The 25242-nt window shown below is 42.8% G+C and overlaps 1 long non-coding RNA gene across 1 annotated transcript; it reads left to right on the top strand.

Annotated features, from left to right (window-relative positions):
* The first annotated feature begins 207 nt into the window (after window positions 1–207).
* On the top strand, window positions 208–11220 carry LOC127697313 (uncharacterized). The gene is made up of 4 exons (XR_007980438.1): window positions 208–456; window positions 1688–1878; window positions 1963–2078; window positions 9297–11220. It is a non-coding gene; the product is annotated as an uncharacterized LOC127697313 (long non-coding RNA).
* Window positions 11221–25242: the final 14022 nt, after the last annotated feature.

Below are 25242 nucleotides of genomic sequence, written 5' to 3'. Positions count from 1 at the left end.
AGCCTGCTGCTAGATTGTGCAACATTACGCAACTTTATGTGGAAATAAATGAGTTTATTAGTGATGAGTGTGTGTTTGTGGCTACATCCGTGTGTGATAATAGACAACTTTTGTGGGTACTTACAGCAATAATGACACCGCTTTTTTCAGTTCACCCTTTACCATAAACTATGTCATTATTCACTTCAGTGGGGGAGTGCAGCCTCAAGGAATGTTGAGAGTAGCTTGTTGAAAAGGAGTAATGGACGGTGGGCGGTGAGTAAGCCTCTGCTGGCGGGACTGTGTGATAACCGAGCCCAAGGCTTCTCCCGTGTTGGTGGTCTATGATATTTCTCTTTTAAACCATTCACATTGGACACTGCTTGGTCCTTCAGACCCAGGAGTTTCCAGTGACTGAATTCAACATATATTTTCTGGAGTCTGCCTTAATTATGTGTAGTCCAAGGAGTGTCTGAGGTAAGGGGTGATCCCTGCATCATAGAGTACATAGTCAGACATTTAAGTTTGTGGGTGTCTAACTCAACCCCACAAATATCAGAAACCCTGAAAGATGTGGCAAGAAAAAAAGAGTTGAGCTGAGCAATGGCTGGAACAGCTGGGGGTGGGATGGGGGACAGAGCTAAGATGAAAAGCATTGTGGGAAATTAGCACTGGACTAGCAGAATTAGTAGGTATTCAGAAGATCAGACAGCACACTTTAGTTGGAGGGCTCACACACGAAGTTAAGGAGGAAGGAACAATGTGTTGTGGGAAGGGAAGGGAAACGAAACCATGGAATAAGCAGTCAAGCTAAAAATCTCCTCGGGGGGGTGGGGGTGGGGGGGGAATAATGACAAAGTCTCGTCTTCACCCGAGAGTTTTAGATGGGACCTGAAAGTGTGAAGCAGAATTGGTGGCTGAGTCACTGAACACTGGTTAGATGTTGGTAGACAGGGTCGGATAGAAACTGGTCCCGCATTGAAGATGCTCAGGCCGGTCTGAGATAAGCAGAGACTTGCTTGAAGACATATTGGCCTTCAAGTAAAGTCTAGAACTCAAGAGTTCAACCCAGCCTTGTGCAGGGTGGCAGGTAGTGTAGACTCTGGAAGGAGCCATAAGACTCACTCCTTAGGGAAGCCTGCATATTCAGCAAGGAAGTCTGGGAAGTTTGTGGCAGAGGTTGCTTCTGTGGATGATGGGGGCTTGGGAGGGGGTGGTAGGAGGGGGGATCAACACAGTGTGATTTTAGAGAAATCTTTCCAGTAGGAAAGAGGGTCAGGTGAAGGCGATGGCTGCTAATTATTAAGAGTCTGTTCATAGGAGAGGCCCTGAGGGCTTGATAGGGTGTTATAGTAGATCAAGAAGAGGGGGTGGGAACCAAATGTGCTTCTCATGTAAACCTCTGAGAATTCAGGAGCTCTGAAGACAGAGATGAACTGTGACATGGAGGGAGAGAATAACTACAAGTTATCCGGTGGCTTCGGTGGCTGAGTTTACAGTGCTCACAGCTGATTTGGGGTGTGACAGGCTGGATTCAAGGGGCCCCTAGAACATCTACAGAAGCCTGGAAGTAGATCTACTTAATACTTGTACCTGTCATTTAGGCTGTCAGTAGACTGGAGGCCTCAGCTCTGGTTGTCACACTACCCCTTACTAGTATTCACTGACAAGGGGCTAAATTATGTAACTCCTACTTCCTCCTCTGCAGGTAACCATATAGATGGTGCTATGAGGATCAATCTAGAGATGGGCATAAAAGGTCATGGGACACTGTCTTCTGATGAGTGGCACCTCTCTCTTAGCTATTTCCAAAGGCATGGGGATGGTGGTAGTAGACTTCGCCCTAGGACCCTTCTGTCTGTAAATTCTAACGGAGCAGACACCTCCCAAGCAACAGAGGTGAGTCAGTATTTCCTAGGACTTGTGGGTTTAGTGTTGAGTCAACATTATTCTAACACCTTCTAATGCTCTTCATATTTACAGCAGGCAGCAAGTGGCAGACAGTGGGTCAGAACCGCAAGGGGCTTCAGGGCCAGCCGAGTTCTTTCTCAGAGCTCTAAGAAAGCCACAGTGAGATCCTTCCCTTCTGGGAGCTATAAGTAAGTACTCGAAATGTGTTGGCATAGATTACTGTTCTCTATTAAAAATAGAAGGAGTAATAAATTCATAGTGAACATCTTTAGGAAGTTCTGGAAGTGTGAAAGTCAAGAGAAGGTGAGAAGGCATACCCCTCCAACATACACACACACACATACACACACACTCACACACACACAGATACACACATTTGCACACACTCACACACACACAGACACATACATACACACACTCACACACAGACACATACATACACACACGCAGACACACACACAGATACACACACTCACACACACAGACACATACATACACACACTCACACATTCACACACACAGATACACACACTCACACACACACACACACACAGGCACATACATACACACACACTCAAACACAGACACACACACAGATATACACACTCACACACAGACATACACAGAGACATACATCAGACAGACAGACAGACAGACAGACACACACACACACACACACACACACACACGAAACAACAACAAAGACCCAATTGCCATGAACCACTGTGACTCAGAGTTCACCAAGGGGAAGAAACATATCAATTAGAGGAAAGTTCCTCAAAATTCCTGAAAGCGATTAGCATTATTTCCTGTTGGTGTCCAGGCAGAGCTGATGATGGTGGCTCAAGGGGGCCTCCGCTGGTGTAGAAGAATCCTGAAATTTCATGTGGGCTATTTTTTTTAAATGGTGGAAAATCAAGTAGAGTCAAAACAAGAAAGGAAAACTCTTCCCCTCCCCCTCCTTTTAATATCGTTTTCAGTAGCACAATGCATTAAAGTAAGGCATTTTTCCCCCTCATAGTACTATGGCTTCAGGACATGATTTAGATGGAAAATTTAAGTAAGATTAATGCAATTTATTATCCGACAGGATATCCCTACAAGCCACACTATTTGGCTGAATTTTAGATTCCCAATCTAATATTTCAGATGAGATTTCCAGATGGGTGTCTTATTCCTCTATTAGTTTAGTCAGGGTGATGGAGAGTTTGTAAAACAGGAGAGGTTAAACTAGTTTTAACACTTGATTAATCATTGAAATTACATTGTTACTGCTTGAGTCCACTGGATGTTGTTTATTAAGGGGCTCCCTAAGACCCAAAGCCAACACAAACTACAGGCGCTTTTCCAACTTGGCTAATTTATTTGATGACTTCTTCAAAGAGATATATTTTTGTAAGTAGTAAATTTATGGTTACATTGAAAAGCTGCTCAAAGCTTTCTGTTTGCTTTTCAAAATACTAAAGTGTGGGATTATAACACTGAAAGGAAAATAGGTATGGGCACACTACACACACACACACACACACACACACACAGACACACACAGATACACACACAGAAACATACACACAGACACATACACACACAGACACACACAGATACACACAGAGACACACACAGACACACATTACACACAGACACACACATACCACACACAGACACACAGAGATACACACAGAGACACACAGACACACACACTACACACAGACACACACATACCACACACACAGACACACACAGGCATACACAGACATACACACAGACACACACAGACACACAGACACATAAAGAAAGCACAACTCTAAATTCTACTTTCCTGAAACAATATTGAGAGGGTGAATCTTTAAACACAAATTATATGAATAATAGTCAGAGCCGTTACTACTTCCTCTCAGAGACAACACGAAACCTTCCAAGGTGACAAACCACACATGTACTCTGCCATCTTATAAACCACTGGCCAGCGAACCAAGGGGAGTGAATGCCAGTGTGCCCAGTAAAGCTGTAGCAAAGAACCAGGCACCGGGGAAAGAGGCACAAATAAGCCCAGGCTGGATGGAGAGTTGCGCATGCGCACAGGAGGAAGGCGGGGCGCAGACACTGGACAAAGCTCCAAACCAGAGCTTCTTTTGTGGATATGAAAATTTCCTGAAGTCTGGGCTTGGTAAATTGATTACAATCTCTTCTCAGAGACCTATCAGGAGCAAACGAGTGAGTTGTAGACATAAATATGAATTCCAGAGCCCAACTCATAAATGAATTCCTAAATGCTGACCGAGCCAGAAGCGAGCATTGGAAAACCACTTGGCAGGAACCATTAGTTTCAAAATGAGATGAACTGCTCTATTTAGCCCTCATTGAAAACTTTAGAGAAACGCCAGATTTCCATAAACACAGGTTTCCTTGAGTTTCCAGGGCTTTGATTAACTGGTGGACAAGAGCTTCACAAACACAGATTTTTTGTGTTATATTCAGCCTGGATGGCTTTGGGATCTGGAAACCAACACAAAGTAGTCCCTTGCCTTTCTGGGATGTTAACTCTTCTCTGACTTCCAGAAGGCTCCTTTTGTTACAGGGAGTTTGGAGAATTAAGAATTAGTCTAGGGTTTAAAAACCTGGTTATAGATCATATTCCTGTCAGCTGTGTCATCATCTGTTAAGATTTTTATGACTGATTGACAGCCCACTGCTTTACGGCTTGGCTCTAATGCCCCAAAGGAATGAGAGAATTAAAAAATACACTTCTGTCTTTACTGAGATAGTCATAAAGTTGTGGCTTCGGCTAAGTAAAGAGATTGCTTGCAAGACATATTTTCGTTTTTAAATGTGTTTTCATTTTTCTTCTTTCTGCCTTATTTCTCCATTGATCCTGGCACAGCAGACAGTCTCTAAAGTCTGTGCCGCTTAGATGCTCAGCATTGAAAGTTCTGCCTCCACTTCTCAACCTTCCCTCCTCCTCTTCTCCTCCTCCTCCTCCTCCCCTCCTCCTCCTCCTCTTCTCCTCCTTCTCCTTCTCTTCTTCCTTCTCCTCCTCCTTCCTCCTTCTTTTCCTTTCTCCTCCTCCTCCTCCTCCCCTCCTCCTCTTCTCCTCCTTCTCCTTCTCTTCTTCCTTCTCCTCCTCCTTCCTCCTTCTTTTCCTTTCTCCTCCTTCCTCCTCCTCCTTCTCCTTTTTCCTCCTTCTTCTCCTCCTCTTCCTCCTCTTCCTCCTCCCCCTCCCCTGAGTTCCAAGTTCAAGTCAATAAAAGCAAAATCAGTTTGAAGAGTAAAGAGCCAGTTTTCTGTGTTCTGGAAAGCTGCTTCGCTCTAAGCAAGTGCGTTTGTGGGCCAGGAATGGCTTGAGTTATGACATGGGTTTTGTGGCCTCTGTAAGACTCTTCTACAGTTTGTTCTGTGCTTGATACTTTTCCATGGGACATTAAATGGCAGAGATTATGCAAGACGAGAAGATGAGCTAAGCTGGCTGCTGTTTTCCTCAGAGCGGTTGAAGCTTTCGGTGGGAGGACCAAGAGGAAGGAATGAGGAGGCCAGGCACAACATAGCATGGAGTTCTGACAGTACACAAGCAAGCTGGGGAGCTGCCGAGACACCTCAGTCGGTCGGTCGGTCGGTCGGTCGGTCACTCTGTCGGTCTGTAGGCGGTAGGCGTGCTTGCTGCAAGGCACTGGGGCCTGGGTTCTGGCCTCACCTGAGAAGCTGAGTGTGGCCCCATTCGCTCCTATAGCTCCAACACTGAGGAAAGGGATGGAGACAAGGAGAATACAGGGACTTCCGGCTGCCATCTTAACCTTGTGTTCTGTGAGACAGATCTGCCTCAAGGGGATATGGTGGGAAGTGATAGAGAAGGACCCTTGACATCTCCTGCTGATCCTTCCGCATGCATACACAAGCTGATCCTTCTGCATGCGTACACAAGCTGATCCTTCTGCATGCATACACAAGCTGATCCTTCCGCATGCGTACACAAGCTGATCCTTCCGCATGCGTACACAAGCTGATCCTTCTGCCTGCGTACACAAGCTGATCCTTTCGCATGCGTACACAAGCTGATCCTTCTGCATGCGTACACAAGCTGATCCTTCTGCATGCATACACAAGCTGATCCTTCCGCATGCGTACACAAGCTGATCCTTCCGCATGCGTACACAAGCTGATCCTTCCGCACGCGTATACAAGCTGATCCTTCTGCACGCATACACAAGCTGATCCTTCCGCATGCGTACACAAGCTGATCCTTCCGCATGCGTACACAAGCTGATCCTTTCGCATGCATACACAAGCTGATCCTTCTGCATGCATACACAAGCATTCACATGTGCACTCCCTCCCTCCCTGCACCCCCCACATACACACAAAGGGAAGGAGGGGGGAAGGAAGTTATCAACACATTTAACTTCAGTTTTAATTTATTTCTGGATAGTAGAAACTCACATCCTTGTCTGAATGAACTGGATCTTACCAGAGAGCTCTCTAAAATGTCAGCTCTGGTTGCAGGAGTGACATGAAAGCCACCTTCAGTCAGGCAAGATATCAGTTTTCCTCTAGAGCACTGGCAGCAAGAGCATCCCCAGCACTGGGAAGAGCTGGGTTTGGTCCAGAAAGGGCAACTGAGCAGCCACTGAGCAGCCAGTGCTCCCTAGAGCTGGGTTCTCAAGTAGAACAGTGTGGAGACTTCATTCTAGATTTGTCCTGATAACTCCATACAGTCAGCATTTGATTCACACTTCCTATGCAGCATCCTGGTGAGAGACTGAGAAGGGAACTGCCTGCCTCCTGCCCCCACCCTCCTCCCTCTTGCTCCTTCTTCCTGCCCCCTCCCCATCTTTCCTACCTTCTCCCCTCCCTTCTGTCCCTCCCCCATCCCTCCTGCCCCCTCCCCTTCCCTCCTGCACCTCCCCCTCCCTTTTGTCCCTCCCCCATCCCTCCTGCCCCCTCCCCTTCTCTCCTGCACCTCCCCCTCCCTTCTGTCTCTCCCCCTCCCTCTTGCCCCTTCCTCCTCCCTCCTGCCCCCTCCCATTCCCTCCAGCCCCCTTCCCTCCCTTCTGTCTCTCCCCTCCCTCTTGCCCCTTCCTCCTCCCTCCTGCCTCCTCCCCTTCCCTCCTGCCCACTCTCCTTCCCTCCTGCCCACTCTCCTTCCCTCCTGCCCCCTCTCCTTTCCTCCTGCCCCGTCCCTGTCCCTTCCCCCACACCCCTCCCCCTCCCTCCTGCCCCCCCCCCCATCCTCCTTCTGTCCTTAGGGACTAACTGCAAGGTTGATCAGAGTCTGACCATCCAAGTGAATCAGTGCTTCTTTTACATCCCCAATCTTTTTATTTCTCTTTTATGAGTCAGTTTTGAGAGATGCATTTCAAAGGCAAACATCAGAAAGATCAGGCAAGCTCTCAGAAACAGGCCCTGACCTAGAGACTCTAGAGTCAGTTGCATGCTTATAAGGTGGGGGGGGGCTTCTATGCAGCTAGGCAGTGATGCCTGCAGAGGCAGAGCTGAACAGTAGCTCCTCTTGGACTTACTACCCTGTGGGATATTGGGGACCCACCCTTGCAGACTTCTACTACCTCTGTCTGAGCACCCTGAGAAATCTCACTCCTTCCTTTGAGTGGGAGGTGGAGAGTTTTGTGGAAGGACAGAAAAGCACACTGATTGGATAAAAGCAGGCTGAGCTGAGAGAAGGTAGCAGATCCCTCAGTGGTGAGCCTGAATTTGCATGTTGTCGTGGTCACTGTCCTATGGCTATGAAGAGACCCCATGACTAAGGCAACTTATAAAGAAGGCATGTAATTGGGGTTTGCTTACCGTGTTGGAGGATGAGGCCATGACCGGCAGGCATCACCAGGTCCTCGGTGCTGCAGACCCTGCTGTTGCATGCTATTGCCTGCCTGCCTGCTGTGAGCTGAGGTGTGCCTGCTGCCCTGCCTTCTCTGTCATGACTGGTTGAAACACCCTCAAAGTGTGAGCCAGAGTGAAGCTGCCTGAAGTTCTTTTTGTCAGGTACTGTGGTCACAGAGACACAGTAACTAATAGAGAGTGCTAGGGTTGAAGCATGCAAGAAGCTGGAAAGTATAGCTCTTCTTCATTCTCCAGTGTTCCCTGGAATCTAGCTCTCACATCATTTCACGCTATGGAAACACGGAGCATTCAGTTAAAAGAGCCCTGTGTCCATCTTCCCTTGAATATAAAAGGCTAAGGTTAAAGGTGATGTTTGTTCCCTTAGAAAACAGTCTCTGCATTCACTGTAGAGTCCACCAAGTTCAAATTAATCTAAAAATATTACCAATGTATAATTAAAATATAACTAACGTATAATGTTTGTATATCCTTGTTACAATGAATTGTAGGATTTTCTTTTATGTGCACATTGCTTAATGATCTAGTCATACAGAGTGCATATATTCACACACACACACAATCATTCAGTTTCACTATCAATCAAAGAAATTTAAATCAAAGATACAATGAAATGCCATGCAACTCCAGTTAGGATGGATAGTACCACATGGACACACACACACACACACACATACACACACACACACACATACACACAGAAACCAAAGATACAATGAAATGTCATGTAACTCCAGTTAGGATGGATAGTACCACATGCACACACACACACACACACACACACACACACACACACACATTCAGTTTCACTATCAATCAGAGGAATTTAAATCAAAGATACAATGAAATGTCATGTAACCCCAGTTAGGATGGATAGTACCACATGGACACACACACACACACACATACACACACACACATACTCTCACACACATACACACAGAAACCAAAGATACAATGAGATGTCATGTAACTCCAGTTAGGATGGATAGTACCACATGCACACACACACACACACACACACACACACATACACACACACACACACATACACACACACACACATTCAGTTTCACTATCAATCAGAGGAATTTAAATCAAAGATACAATGAAATGTCATGTAACCCCAGTTAGGATGGACGCACATGCACACACACACAGACACAAAGACAACTAAGAGAACAAAGGTAAAAGGTAATGTGAAGAAAATAGAATTCTTGTACACTACTGATAGAAACACAACTAATATAGTCATTGTGGATAGGAGTATGGAAGTAACTCTCTCTCTCTCTCTCTCTCTCTCTCTCTCTCTCTCTCTCTCTCTCTCTCTCTCTCTCCTATCAGGAACAATCTGGCAATCCTGTTCCTTGATGTATATGTAAAGAAATTGAGATCAGAATGTTTGGAGTCCACATTACCTTCACCCTATTGTTTTTATTCTGTGATTTTTAGATTTGACCTATTTACTTCATCATAGTCCCAGTTCCTCTAAAATCTTCAATTTCCCATTTCAAATCAGGTCTTACAGAGCCTCCAGTAACATTTTTCTCTTTGATCCACAGCCTGGGAGAAACTGTTTTGAAGATAGAATTGTTACTACTATCCAGACCACTGGTTTGTTACTTAGTGGAGTTGAAAGTTGGAACCTTCAAATAGCTACTTACTCAACTACATTTTCACAAGTAGATTTTGATCTTGCTTTTTAAAAATAGTATCGCATGGGCTGGAGCAATGGCTCAGCAGTTAAGAGCACTGACTGCTCTTCTGAAGGTTCTGAGTTCAAATCCCAGCAACCACATAGTGGCTTACAACCATCTGTAATGAGATCTGACACCCTTTTCTGGCGTGTCTGAAGACAGCTACAGTGTACTTAGATATAACAATAAATAAATCTTTAAGCTGGCTCGTGGAGCTGCTTTTCCAAGCATGTAAAACACAAGAGTTAATGGGTGGTAGAGATCTGCATCAAAGTTACCAAATATCTCTGAGGCCAGGCATATGTGCGGCAGCACCAGAGTTACTGCAGAGAGCTCCTGAGTGAGCTATATGTGTAACTGTGAAAGTGAGGTCTAAGAATCAACAGAGTCCCCAGAAAAGAAGAGGAGCCCAAACCACAAGGCATACATCAAATAAAGTTGTAGTTACTGAATGGAGCCAGCTGGAGGCCACATGTGTTCAATGTAAGCTGGAGGGACAGGGCTATCTGATTCCTATTGAACCTAGATAATGCCATCAGTACCCCCAGATGTTGTGCGTGGCACTTCAGGGTTTGGTCTCTTCCCTGTTGGGTTTGAGTCTTACTTTATTCTAATCTTTCCTGGATAAGACTCCATTATTCCTTTTAGGAATGGGAATGTATATTCTGTGGTATTGTGTATGAAGGTGGACTTGGTATGTTAGTTTGTTGGTTGTATTTTTGTTTTTTAAAGTTCATCAGGGCTCACAGAAAACAATTTGTCTTGAGGGATTTAAGGCTTTTTACAATGTTAAGATGGTTATAAAGACTTTGGAAACTGGACTAAATGTTTTTTGTATTATGAGATGTTCATGAGCCTTTGGAGACCAGCTATGAAATGGTAAAGTCTAAAAGTAGCATGTTTGACAAGAGAAGTTCCTATAATGGCTGATTTTTTATTGTCAACCTGACTGGGTTTGGGATCACTTATGGGACAGTTTTGTGGGTGTCTTTTAGGGAGTTTCCAGAAAGGTTAAACTTCGTAGGGACAAATAATCCTCAATGATGCTGTTATCACATGGGCTGGGATCTTGGACTGAACAAAAAGGGAAAAAGGAGAAAGTCAGCTGGGTGTGGCCATAAGTATCTGCTGCCAGACCATAGGCACAATGTGGATACCATTGCCAAATGCCTTCCACAATGGATTTTACCCTCTAAAACTAAATAAATTCTCCTTTCCTTGAGTTGCTTGGTCAGATATTTTATTTCATCACGTGAGAAAAAATCTAATATACCTGACCCATGGTCTTCTGATATATGGCAGATGCTATTTTCTGGAGTTTTATATGAATGTAGGCATAGGATACTCTGTCTTTGTTCAACTCATAGAGTTGTTTTGACATTTATCTGTGTTGTATATATTGGGAGTTGGTTTTCTTGTGTTGTTGAGTTGTATATCATTATATGCACTGTATAAGAATTTATTTATCTCTTCATATCTAATTTATCCACATTTTTATATTATACATAAAGCTTCTGTAAACATTGACATGCAAAAGTTTGTGCGAACATGTACTCATGCAACACTGAACAACAGGGGTATTCTTTGAGAAACGTGTCCCTAAGTAATTTAGTCACTGTGTAAACATCATCAGGCACATAGTACCTGTGTACCATAGTAAAGGGGCTGTGCTGTCATTGGCCAACAATCTTATTGTTATTATTGTGTATGTGATCTGCTGTTAATGGAAACACTATTTAATGCACGATGGTGTGGTTTTATTTCTCTTAGATAAACGCAAGTGGTAATATGTCTGCTATTATAAATAAATGTGTAAATAAATGCTGTTCAAAATAGTTGAATAGTTTTACATCTCCTACATTGCCAGTATGTGAAGATTTCAGTTCTTTCATACCTGTGCTAAATATTTGCTATTGTGAAGACAAAAGCTTATTTACCATCTGTTTTACTTTTCTGTTACAGTGATAAAACACAACGACTCACGGGACTTTATTTGGACTTACGGTTCCGGAGAGATAAGAGTCCAGCATGGTGGGAGGTGTGGCAGTATGCAGGCATAGCTTCAAGAATAGGAAGCTGCGAAATTCATAGCTTCAAGTGCAAAATGATACAGAGAGAAAATTGGAATAGACAGTTTTCTGTACAATGAAAAAAAAATCAGCAGTGTGAGGAGACAGCCTACAGAGCAGGAGCAAGGTCTTTGCCAGCTGTGAATACCACAGGGGGTTAATACTTAGAAGCAACAGAGAACTCCAAAAACTAAGTACTAAAACATACCAGTTCATTCAGCAAAGGGTCTACTGAATTGAATGGACATTTCTCAAGCATAGAGACAGAAGTGGCCAATTACTATTTGAAAAAGTATTCAACATCTTTAAATGTAAATTGTAACTATCTTGAGAAACCATGTCATCCCAGGTAGAACATCTAACACTAAGGAAGCTGACATCAAATGTTGACAAGGATATGATGAGAGGGATCCATACAAATGGGAGGAATGTGAGAGGATATACAACCATTGTGGACATCAATATGGAGGTTCCTGTAAAATCTGAAAAATAGAACGGTCGTATGATCCATCTATACCACTCCTGGATGCTTGCCCAAAGGATTCTGAATCAGAATTCTGCAGAAAGATTTGCATATCCCAGTTTATTGAAGCACTATTCACAATAACTAATTGTGAATGGTTAATGCTGATTGACAGCTTGGCAGGCTCTAGAATAGTCTAGGAGAGAAGCCTCTGGTATGTCTGTGAGGCAGCTTCTTGACTGGCTGGAGATGGGAAGACCCACCCTGAATTTAGGTGGTCGTACACCAGGGAGTTTAGTCTAAGACTGAATGAAAAGGAGAGAGTCAGGTGAGTAGCAATGCTCACCACGCTCTGCTTCCTGAATGCAGGTGCTATCATAGGACCTACCACGGGACGAGCCGCCTCACAGCCCTCCTTTCATGCCACCTCCACTACGGACTGTAAGTCAGACTAGCCTAGATGTCCTTTACAAGAAGAACAGATTAAAAATATGATGCATAAATACATAATGGAGCTTGATTCAGCTATAAAAAAATGAAATTATGACATTTTAGGAAAATGGATGGGACTGAAGAACATTGTACTAAGTGAAGTGAGTCAGATTCAAGATGTGTGTGCACAGGCATGTGCATGTGTGTGTATGTATATGCAGGACATATGTATATATAGATAGACAGACACATATATGTGTGCACACATTGCATGAGGGTAGAAAAGAGATCTATGAGAAGAGAGTAAGGTCTCTAATGGAAAGGGGAAGAGAGAACAAGAGAAGCTAACAGCTTGCATACCTCGTGAAAGCAGAAGGCATGATTACTGGAGAGTGGCCTAGGAACATGGGAGGAGATGGGATGAGGAAGGGTAGGAGGAGGGCAAATAACAAAAGTGTAATTATATACCTATACGTATACCTATATGTATACCTATACGTATACCTATACCTATATGCATACCTATACCTATATATATGATGACATTACGCTGACATCATAGTTTTTGTATGGTGACCAAAATATTAATACACGTATAAGCCAATGCCTCTTAAATACTTTTTAAAGTTATTTTTTCCCAGAAGTACTCCTTTGAATTTTCTTCTTTTGGTATTTTAGAGTTTAGACGTGTTAGACTCTAGGGGTTTTGATCTGTAGGATGTTAGCATACAGGACTGTGGTATGGGAGCATATGACCAAATCTCTTTTAAAGTATGTTCTTGCACTATTCTATGTAAGTGTTGCTTATGATCTTCATAAGCAACTTCCCTATTGCGGTCCACTCTGCTTCCTTCAGCGCCTTACACACTTGGAGCTTGCTTATAGACATCTTGGTGGTTTTATATAGTAACTTCATCATATGTATCCTTCTTAGACTGATTTTCACTGATTGGTTCATTCTTTTACCCAAGTGCATTCTGGGAAATTTTGTATGAGATTCTGGCTTGATAGTTTACATCACTGGAAGTTTTAGCTCCATACTTTAAATATTCCCTTAACTATTTCTGAATTTTGTACTGGGTTGTACTTGTTAGTTGAAACTAACCTAATATTTCAGCAGCCTATTTAGAAGTGTTTTTCTTTTCTTTTCTTTTCTTTTCTTTTCTTTCTTTTCTCTTCTTTTCTTTCTTTCTTTCTTTCTTTCTTTCTTTCTTTCTTTCTTTCTTTCTTTCTTTCTTTCTTTCTTTCTTTCTTTCTTTCTTTCTTTCTTTCTTTTTGATGTATTCAGGGCAGTGGTTCTTGTAAGCTGGTTTGTAAGCCAATACTCTTTTGAAGACTCTCCTCATTGGCTCCTAAGTTGTGAAGTCTCTCTGCTCTGAGAGAATGGATTATCCTGCTTCTGTTTCTGGCCGTGGGATTGTTCTGCCTGCTACTTCTTCTTTTCTTGGTCTTGACAGTTTCTTCATGAGTTCTTGCTGACTAGGCCTCAGCGGAAGTCTAAGGGGATATGTCCATGCAGGACAGTTCTCTCTTGTTCTCTTCTTTTTGGGGCCCCTTCACTGTGAATTCTGGGCAGTCAGATGCCTTGAACTTTGTTTGGCTGCTCTTTGCCTGGACACTTTTGTGGAAACTGCGCAGAGTAACATGGAACACACAGGGCCCGCCTTGTTTGATTTCCTTCCCCACGAGTCTCCTGCTCTGCTGCATGCTGTCTGGCAGCCATCACGTTAGCTTTTTTCCTTTTCTCACTGCTTAGGTCAGTCAGTCTTCTCTGTTACTCTTTCATCCCAGGATTGGAAGTCAGCAATAGTACCCTTACTGTCACACCAGTCACTCTACACACTACTCATAACCTGTATCTTCCTATATTGATTACATATCTTTATTGATTCCATGCTCTGTTCTTAATACATGTTCTGTTCTAGACCCTGTGTTAGTTACTGAAGTTTCCAAATCTTCTTACCCGCTCCCAACAGCTGAATGATATAGCAATGTGGAAAATTTATGCATGTATAATACAGAAGTAAGCTCTACCAAGATTCATAATGGTGACTAGTTCTCCCCCTAGTGTGCCTGCCTCTCTGCAATTTGACTTTGCCACTTCCTCCCCTGCCCTTCATCTGGACTAGGCATCTCAGATGGAAATGATATCTTGTGCGTCGTGTAGCCTGAGTCTCAAGAGACTCTGCGCCTTCCACTTTCACCCTCTTGGAGTGTTGCTCTGAGACCTCCACATAAGGACAGCAGGGTAGCTCAACACGGGACTTAAGGTCACAGGAAAGAGAACTCGCCTAACTGACTCTCCAGCTGACCGAGGTATAGGAATACTCCTGGAGAAACCCTCCAGGGACGTCATGGCCAATCCATGAAATTGTAAAACACATCAGTTTCCTTAAGACCCTGAGTTTTCAAGCTGCTTGTTACACAGAAAAGTCAGAGAGGAGCAAACACCAGACCATACCCTCTGAAAATGTCTACATTAGCTCTACCCACAGGGATGGCTGCTGTCAGTGATGTTTGGGACATTCGCTTTTCTGATCATCCACATGGTGATCAGTGTTCATCGCTTTGCTTTGCCTGACTCATAACCTGTAATCTATCTGATCTCTCATTGACTAATCCAAAATCTCTTCAGGGCTGAGACCTTTCTCTCAATTGTGTTTATAATGGTAGGAGTGCTGCTTCAAAATGTATTTGACACTGACCTCTCTGTCTCTCTGTCTCTGTCTCTCTCTCTCTTTGTGTGTGTGTGTGTGTGTATTCTTGCATATGAATGTCTTATGTATGTAGGCCCTGTCTCTCTGTCTCTGTCTCTCTCTCTTTCTCTCTTTCTGTGTTTTTACATAGGAATGTCTTGTGTATGTGGGCCCTGTCTCTCTGTCTCTCTCTGTCTCTCTCTGTCTCTCTCTGTCTCTGTCTCTCTCTCTCTCTCTCTCTCTCTCTGTGTGTGTGTGTTCTTGCAAATGAACGTCTTGTGTATGTGGGCCCATATCATGGTGCATCTCTCTCTCTCTCTCTCTCTCTCTCTCTCTCTCTGTGTGTGTTCTTGCTTATGAATGCCTTGTGTATGTGGGTCCATATCAAGGTGCATATGTCGAAGTCAGAGGATAACTTTGGATGTTGACTCAAAATTTAAAATTCACATTTTGATCAGCTTATGAACTGGTACCTTTGATTCAACAGAGCCTGGGAATACAGGGATCTTGCAAAGTGTTAGGCTCTATGCTTTTGGAAACATTAATATTAGTAAAATCACTATTTTGATTATTAATAATCAAAATACTATGATTATTTAAATGATCATAATGACCATGTGGGGAGTTTAACATTATCCTTATTTTATACTTACTGAAATGCAAAGACATGGAATCCTTGTTTCAAATACACAAGTTCCTGAGTGGGAGCTGGGGGGAAAGCTCAGCTCTCTCGCCTCTTGGAATAGAGCCTTTTCGCCAGTGGTTGAGGAGCGTGCAGGTGAGCTGACTCCAGGCAGTGCTATGAGTGGAGCCCGGAAGCCAACGGAGGAGAGACTCCACAGGATTTCTTTCTTTTAGTCTTGGATACAGTGACAACGATTTAGTACAGGGTGGTTGAGACTGCAGAGTGTGAGGAGACACCATGTTCAGATAACCAGACCCCTGTCACTCAGAACTAGCCTTCTCCAAGAGGAGTGGAGTTAGCCCTCAGTTCCCTGCTTCTGACCCTTTGAGCCCTGTTCTTACTGGGCCACATGGCTCATCTCAGTGCAATATAAGGTCACCTAGTAGATTTCTCTCCAGGGAGATCATTTTGGGTGAAAAAGAAAAATGGGTGGAAAATGGGCTATTTTTGACCTAGTGTCTTGGGTGATCTTGATCCAATCCTATTACGAGTGTGAAGTTCCTAGGGCCTTCTGGGAAAAAAGCAATTTGGATCAGCTCAGTGGTCATTAGAAGGACATAATATTAAAACGACAGGAAAATATATAGTCTTTTCTTCTTAGGGTTTTGTTTTTAGAAAGGACTCTGGGTCTTTTGTGGCACATGTGGAAACAAATCCGTGAGACCAATAGAAAAATGCTGAGGAAGGGCGTGTGGTCACATGTTTCAAAAGTCTGAGAAACTTTCTTAAGTGATTGTTCAATTAAATTCAATTAATGACATCACTCAATTAATGCCAGTGATAATGTTAATAACATTAGGGATAAATAACACATCTTCACATAAAACTTGGTGCCAAGGGCTTATGAAATCTCAGGTTTAATAGTAAAATACACATTTATGAAGACACATTGACACATTTATATGTGTGTGTGTATGTGTGTGTGTATATCTGTGTATGATTTTGCTCACAGAATTTGCAGTTCAGTGGAAAGAGACACATTTAAAACCAGTAAGAGAAAATTGCAAAATCTGAGAAGAATAAAAAAAGGAAGAACTATGGGGTAGGGTTTAAAAAAAACACAACACAATTCATGTGCACCAGGCTAGGGAAACCAAAATAGGTTTCCCCGAGGAAGTAATTTTTTGGATTTGAACCATTAAACCTTGGAGATCAAAGAAAGTAGATCCAATGGGAACTGCAGGGGTTGGTGGGAAAAGTAAGAGCTATGGAGTGCAGCGAAGTTCTAATAAGGCTTTATTAATATGACTTTATTCTGGTTTCCTTTCTAGTGCTATGATAAAACACTTTGAGTAAAAGCAACTTAAGAGAGGTGGGGATTGGTTCAGATACAGGTCACAGTCCCTTGTTGAGGGTAGCCAAGGAAGGGACTCAGAGAGGAACTGGAAACGGAAACAAGCTTGCTGGTTTTCTCCCAGGTTCTTAGCCCCGCACTACCTTCTCAGGGAATGGTACCGCCCACAGTGGGCTGTGGCCTCTTATCCTAATTGACAATTAAGACAGATCCCCACAGAAATGCCTACAGACCAACCTGATGTAGGGAATTCCTCAGTTGAGGCTGTCCTTCTCAGATGACTCTAGGCCATATCAAGGTAACAGTTAAAATTAACTAGGGCAAACTCTCAAAAGGATTCTGTCCCCAAAAGAAGTGAGGTCGCCATCACCTTTCTTCTCACTTGTGCCTTATGCAAAACCCAATTAGCAGGGGATCCTCTTCTTATATCGCTACGCAAGCCGGGACTTCCCAGCCCAGACATGTGTCTGTCTAAGACAATGAGTGAAAGACACAGTCATTGCTTATGAGCTGCTGCCATTGCCCCAACTTAACCTTCAGCGACACAAGACTGCACTGTACACATCTCTAATGGCGGTAGTCCAGCATTCCTATTTTCTGTGAAATAAACCTCGATTCTCAAACGTTTAAAAATCTGTCCTCCAGGAAACATTTCATGAAACACCAGAGAGCACGGAGGCAGACTGGACTGGCCCAGACCCACAGACCACAAATTGGGCTGGTTCTGTAATGCGTCACAAACCTCCAGGGCCCAGAGACTATTGCAAACCACTCTCCAAAAACCTAATAATTATCAGTTGTGCAAAAAGTGTCACCATTTTTTTTTCTGGCAGAGTTCTGCTCTCTTCGGCATGGGAGGGGAGGATTGGCGGGCGGGGGTGGGGCGCAGTGGCAGTCTGCAGTGACTCTTAGTGGGAACTGGCTGAGCATGTAATTATATCATGAGTCAAGCACTCCCCTGGGATGTAAGATGACCAGAGGAAAATGAAATAACATTATATCCCACATGAATAAAGGCAGTGGTGGGGTAAGCTGACTCCCGAGAAAGAAAACTGGGGCGAAGACATTTCCCAGCAATTAAGCGTCTTCTGATATGTCCCCGTGTCCCCTCTCTTAAAATGAAGGGATTATGTGGGCACGATTTATGTCTTTGCTTTAAGCTTGGAGGAACAAGTGACCAGAGATGACAAGCCACATGGATAGATGACCTCCACGGCAAACAAAAAGCCTTTGAGCTGGAAAAACTTGCCCTGCTGTGTTCCAACAGAGCACTGTTTGTTCAGGAAGAAATTAGACTGACAAATGTTGTGGTGGGAGCTAAAAAATATTTTTTTCCTGCCTAAACCACTTCCAAAGGTATATTTTTATGTGCCCAGGAATAGCAGCCTGTTTGTCTTGTTTCAGCTCTTTCTCGTGTCTTTCTTGACCAACGGCTGAAGAATTAGGCTCTTTGCACCGGGCTGAGGATGGAGCCGCTGAACAGGCTCTCACACAGTGCCTGGGTCTCCCCCGCCGTCCTCGGGGCTTTTGACCAAGCTCACCAGAGCAAAGCAGTTATAGGCACCTCCAGGAAGATTATGGGGGTAGAGGCATTAACAGGAAGAGTGACAGTCTCCAGGCTGCTTCCCAAAACAAGTTATTCAACGGAATTTAGTTATTTTGAGGCAACATCTTGTTATGTAACTCGGGCTAGCCTAGAACTTACGATTACAGTCCAGGGTGGCTATCCTGATTAGACCTCTTAAGCATTGCTTTTTCAGATGTGTGCCTAAATGACAGAATAGGGTTGTTTCAGACAGAAAGAGTGTGCGACCGATACAAAGCTCTGAGTAGCGAAGAATAAATAAATTTTGCTATGTCTCTTCCTTCAGACTCTGGCAATATGTCTAAAGGAAATCCAGGGTCTGGGGATTAAAGGACTGTGTGTCAAGGAGAAAGCAAGGCAACAAAGTGGCCCGCCACATATTCAGTGAAAGATGAATACTTTTGGTTCAGTTTTGATGCATTCAACGTTCAGTATGGACACAGACTTACTTGGGGCGAGAAATAAAAGATTGAAGTAGAAAGAGGAGAATCATTTGAAGATGACTGAAGTTTGGCTTTATATCCAATCCTGCTGAGATGGTAAGACTAAGAGGGAGCTCTCCTACCCAGCCTCACCCTCAGAAGTAAGAATGAAGGGTACTTGACAATACTGTTGCTCCCTTCTTAAAGCACCTGAGATGTTACTGACTAAACCACTGTAGCTGGCCCTCCTTCATGACCCCTAACATACATAGTTACTATGAGGTAGACCAGAACACAGTATAGATTTAAAACAAAGGGCCCACTAAACAAACAAACAAACAAACAAACAGTGCAGTTAACTGGATAATAAATATATAGGCCCTAGGGTAAGTATCCATTATCCAGAATGCTTGGGACCAGAAATAGTTTCGATTTGGGGATGAGTATCTGCTTTACTGAATGTGGTATCTCAGGGGTGGGACCCAAATTGAGCTGTGAAATGTGTGTATGTCTCATCTGTACCTGAAGGCAGTTAGGACCGTATTTTTAGCTTGCCTGCATTGTGTTTGGGTCCCATCTCATGCGATAAACTGTGGAAGTCTCAGTTTTCGATAGCATGTTGGGTCCGCCAATGTTTTAGATTTTGGAACATCTCAGCTTAGATGTGTTCAAAATATTCCCTTAAAAATTATGTCATTTACCTGTTATATTATTGTGTGATGTGTGGTATGTAATGTGTGATGTGTGTGTGCAACTACAGGCTTGCACATGCCATACTGTGTGAACAGAGGCCAGGGTACAGCTCCCAGGAATTGGTGTTCCCTTTCTGCAATGTGCATCCTGGAGATAGCTTTGAGGTAGCCAGTCTTGGTGGGGTAAGTATTTTTATACACTGAGCCATCTCCTCAGCTTTCCTATTTCTTAATGAAAACATTCCAGTCAGATGAGTAATGTGCATGTTCTCCTGACCTTTGTCCTAACTCACATCGAGAGATACCCGGTGCCATAGGGATTTACAATGTCCTTCCACCTATCTCCCTATCTCTTCATGGGCCATGGTGATTTTATCTTATTTTACTTTTTTAGATTTATCTATTTTACATATATGAGTACACTGTTCCTGTCTTCAGACACACCAGAAGAGGGCATCAGATCCCATTACAGATGGTTGTGAGCTACCATGTAGCTGCTGGGAATTAAACTCACAACCTCTGGAAGAACAGTCCATTCTCTTAACTGCTGAGCCATCTCTCCTTTTAACTGATAATTAGAAATTCAGTTCTCGAAATATTGCAGAATTTTCGTGGTTTTCAAGGTTATTGAGCATGATTTCTCCTAACATGAGTTTTTTTTTTCCTTCCCTTGTACTTTGAATTCCAAAACAGATGCATTTAAGGTTGATAACATGTCTATTTAGCTTGGAAGTATTTCCATCATCTCCTATCCAGTTGTGAAATCAATGGCTTGGCCTGACATTGAGGCAGTGAGGCCTAAGGCCTGTGCACTAAGTGACCACGGCTTGAACTGGGTTGTCCCCTTCTCACATGCTGACACTTCAAACCTCAGGACTCGCAACATGATGAGGTTTGGATAAAGGGTTCTCAAAGAGGCAAAGTGAGGTTATTAACATGACCCCTTTAAAGATGGCTACTTCCTCATAAGAAAGAAACAAGGAAAGACACAGATATGAGCAGAGGGAAAATTATATGGAGACACAGAGAGAAATTGGCTATAGACAAGCTAAGAGGAGAAACTTCTAGAAGAAACTAACCATGCAGACAGTAGCTCATTTGTCTAATTGTATCAGCTCAGACTGTCTTATTAAAATACCATGTACCATGTGATGTATGCAATAGATTATTTCCCATGATTCTTCAGGCAGAGAAGACTGAAGTCAAAGGCCTGACAGCTGCATTCTCCAATGAGGACCCTCTTCTTGGTGTGTTGAAGCTGTCACTCCTCCCATGCCCATGCCCAATGGAGGCAGTGTCTAAAGTTCTTCTTATAAAGAACAGTCTGCCCCCAAAGGTCCACTCTCAGTTTGCTACCAATTTAAACATAATTTCCTAAAGTCCTATCTCCAGAGCATCCCACTGTGCAGTAGGGGTTCCATGTATGATTTCATGGAGGGAAACCATGGGGTAGAGGATCAAATTAGTTCGGGTCACACCATAGTCTTCAGAACGGTGAGCAGTGCATTTCTGTTGTCAGAGCTATCATTGTGAGGCTGCAACTTGTCACCTGCTGCAGGTTAGAGTGAGGAGATTCTATTCTATTTTATTTTATTTTATATTGAATGCGTTCTTCATTTACATTGCCAATGGTAAAACCTTTCCCTATTTCCTCCCTCCCCAAAAACCCCCAACCCCTCCTCCCACCCCCTTCCTCCACGTATATGCCCCTCCCTACTTATTCCCACCTCCCCTCCTCGATTTCTCTTTGTTGGGACCTCTATTGAGCCTTTACCTGACCAAGGACCTCTCCTCCCACTGATGCCCAACAAGGCATCCCTCTGCCACATTTTTGGCTGGAAACATATGTACCCTTGGTTGATAGCTCAGTCCCTGGGAGTCCTGGGGCGTCTGGGTGGCCGAAATAATTGCTCTTCCCATGGGGCTGTAAACCCCTTCAGCTCCTCCGGACCACCTTCCAGCTCCTCCATTGGCGACCCCACACCCTGTCCAATAGTTGGCCGCTAGCATCTGCCTCTGTATTTGTAAGACTCTGGCAGGGCCCCTCTGGAGACAACCATGGCCTGCTCCTTTTGGTATACACTTCTTATTGTCCATAGTAGTGTTGGGTTTTGGTAACTGTTTATAGGATGAATCCCCAGGTAGGGCAGTCTCTGGGTGGCCTTTACTTCAGTCTCTGCTCCACACATTGTTTCCCTTATTGCTCCTGTATTTTGTTCCTTTCTCAGAGGAACTGAAGCACCCTCACGTAAGTCCTCGTTCTTCTTGAGCTTCCTGTGCTAGGTGAATTCTTACTTGTTTATTTTAAGCTTTTGGGCTAATATCCGCTTATTAGTAAGTGCATACCATGCTCATTCTTTTAGTTCCATCCATTTGCCTAATAATTTCATGAATTTATTGTTTTTAAAAGCTAAATAGTACTCCATAGTGCATATATGCCACAGTTTCTGTATCCATTCCTCTGTTGAAGGACATCTGGGTTCTTTCCAGCTTCTGGCTATTATAAATAAGGCTGCTATGAACATAGTGGAACGTGTGTCCTTATTACATGTAGGAACATCTGGGTATATGCCCAGGAGTGGTATCACTGGGTTCTCGGGTAGTACTATGTCTTATTTTCTGAGGAATCGCCAAACTGATTTTCAGAGTGGTTTTACCAGCCTGCAATCCCACCAACAATGTTGAGACATGGTTTCTCTGTATAGCCCTGGCTGTCCTGGAACTCACTCTGCAGACCAGGCTGGCCTCCAATTCAGAAATCAACAATGTTGAGACATGGTTTCTCTGTATAGCCTTGGCTGTCCTGGAACTCACTCTGCAGACCAGGCTGGCCTCCAATTCAGAAATCTGCCTGCCTCTGCCTCCCAGAGTGCTGGGATTACAGGTGTGCACCACCACCACCCTGCTTATCCCACTTTTTAATAGGGTTATTTGACTCTCTGGAGACTAACTTCTTGAGTTCTTTGTATACATTGGATATTAGCTCTCTATCAGATGTAGGGTTAGTAAAGATCTTTTCCCAATTTGTTGGTTGTTGTTTTGTCCTATTGACCATGTCCTTTGCCTTACAGAAGCTTTGCAGTTTTATGAAGTCACATCTGTCAATTCTTGTTCTTAGAATATAAGCCACTGGTGTTCTGTTCAGGAAATTTTTCCCCATGCCCATGTGTTCAAGATTCATCCCCACTTTCTCTTCTATAAGCTTCAGTGTGTTTGGTTTTACGTGTAGATCCTTGATCCACTTGGACTTGAGCTTTGTACAAGGAGATAAGAATGGGTTGATTTGCATTTTTCTTCATGCAGACCTCCAGTTGATCCAGCATCATTTGTTAAAAATGCTGTCTTTTTCCCACTGGATGTTTTTAGCTCCTTTGTCAAATATCAAGTGACCATACATGTGTGGGCTCTTTTTTGGGTCTTCAATTCTATTCCATTGATTTTCCTGTCTGTTTGCATACCAATACCAAACAGTTTTTATCACTATTGCTCTGTAGTAGAGCTTGAGGTCAGGGATGGTGATTCTTCCAGAAGATCTTTTGTTGTGGAGAATAGTTTTTGCTATCCTGTTTTTTTTTTTTTGTTATTCCAGATGAATTTGAGAATTGCTCTTTCTAGATCTATGAAGAATTGATTTGGAATTTTGATGGGGATTGCATTGCATACGTAGATTGCTTTTGGCAAGATAGCCATTTTTACTATATTGACCCCGCCAATCCATGAACATGGGAGATCTTTCCATTTTTTGAGACTTTCTTCGATTTCTTTCTTCAGAGACTTGAAGTTCTTGTCATACAGATCTTTCACTTGCTTCCTTAGGGTCACACCTACATATGAAATATTATTTGGGACTATTGTGAATGGTGTCATTTCCCTAATTTCTTTCTCATCTTGTTTATCCTTTGAGTAGAGGAAGGCTACTGATTTGTTTGAGTTAATTTTATATCCAGCCACTTTGCTGAAATTATTTATCAACTTTAGGAGTTCTCTGGTGGAAGTCTTGGGGTCACTTAAGTATACTATCATATCATCTGCAAATAGTCATATTTTGACTTCTTCCTTCTCAATTTGTATACCTTTGACCTCCTTTTGTTGCTTGATTGCTCTGGGTAGGACTTCAAGTACTAGATAGGTAGAGAGTGGGCAGCCTTGTCTGGCCCCTGATTTTAGTGGGATTGCTTCAAGTTTCTCTCTGTTTAACTTGATGTTGGCTACTGGTTTGCAGTATATTGCTCTCACTATGTTTAGGTATGGGCCTTGGATTCCTGAGCTCTCCAAGAGTTTTAACATGAAGGGATGCTGGATTTTGTCAAAAGCCTTTTCAGCATCTAATGAGATGACCATGTGGTTTTTTTTTTTGTTTTTTTTTTTGTTTATGTAGTGGATTACATTGGCCGATTTCTGTATATTGAATTATCCCTGCATCCCTGGGATGAAGCCTACCTGATCATGGTGAATTATAGTTTTGATGCATTCTTGAATTCGGTTGGCCAGGATTTTGTTCAGTATTTTTGCATCAATGTTTATGAGGGAGATTGGTCTGAAGGTCTCCTTCCTTGTTTGATCTTTGTTTGCTTTAGGTATAAGCATTATTGTAGCTTCATAGAATGAGTTGGATAGTGTTCCTTGAGTTTCTATTTCATGTAATAGTTTGAAGAGTATCAGTATTAACTCTTCTTTGAAGATTTGATAGAATTCCCTGTTAAACCCATCTGTTCCTGGGCTTTTTTTTTTTTTTTTGATGGGAGACTATTAATGACTGCTTCTATTTCCTTAGAACTTATGGGATTATTTAGATGGTTTATCTGATCCTGTTTTAATTTCGGCACCTGGTATGTATCTAGAAAGTTGTCCATTTCATCCAGATTTTCAAACTTTGTTGAGTATAAACTCTTGTATTATCTGATGTTTTTTGAATTTCCACAGTTTATGTTGTTATGTCTCCCTTTTCATTTCTGATTTTATTAATCTGGACACTGCCTCTGTGCCCTCTGGTTAGTCTGGCTAAGGGTTTATCAATCTTATTTATTTTTTTAAAGAACCAGCTCCTTGTTTTGTTGATTCTTTTTATAGTTCTTTTTGTTTCTGTTTGGTTGATTTTGGCCCTAATTTTGATAATTTCCTGCTGTCTACTCCTCTTGAGTGTATTTGCTTCTTTTTTGTTCTAGAGCTTTCTAGTGTACTGTCAAGCTGTTAGTGTAAGCTTTCTCCATCCTTTTTTTTTGGAGGTACTCAGAGCTATGAGTTTTCCTCTTAGCACTGCTTTCATGTATCCCATAAATTTTGGTATGATGTGTCTTCATTTTCATTAAATTCTAAAAAGTCTTTAATTTTTTTCTTTATTTCTTCCTTGACCAAGCTATCATTGAGAAGAACATTGTTCAAAATGTTTTCCATTGTTTTTGTTTGAGCTTAAGGCCATGGTAATCTGATAAGATACATGGAATAATTTCAATATTTCTGTATCTGTTGAGGC

The sequence above is a fragment of the Apodemus sylvaticus genome, chromosome 12 (assembly GCF_947179515.1).
Source record: "Apodemus sylvaticus chromosome 12, mApoSyl1.1, whole genome shotgun sequence".
In the NCBI taxonomy this organism is placed as follows: Eukaryota; Metazoa; Chordata; class Mammalia; order Rodentia; family Muridae; genus Apodemus; species Apodemus sylvaticus.
The sequence above is the reverse complement of the archived record's forward strand: the minus strand, read 5'-3'. Positions and strand labels throughout refer to the sequence as shown.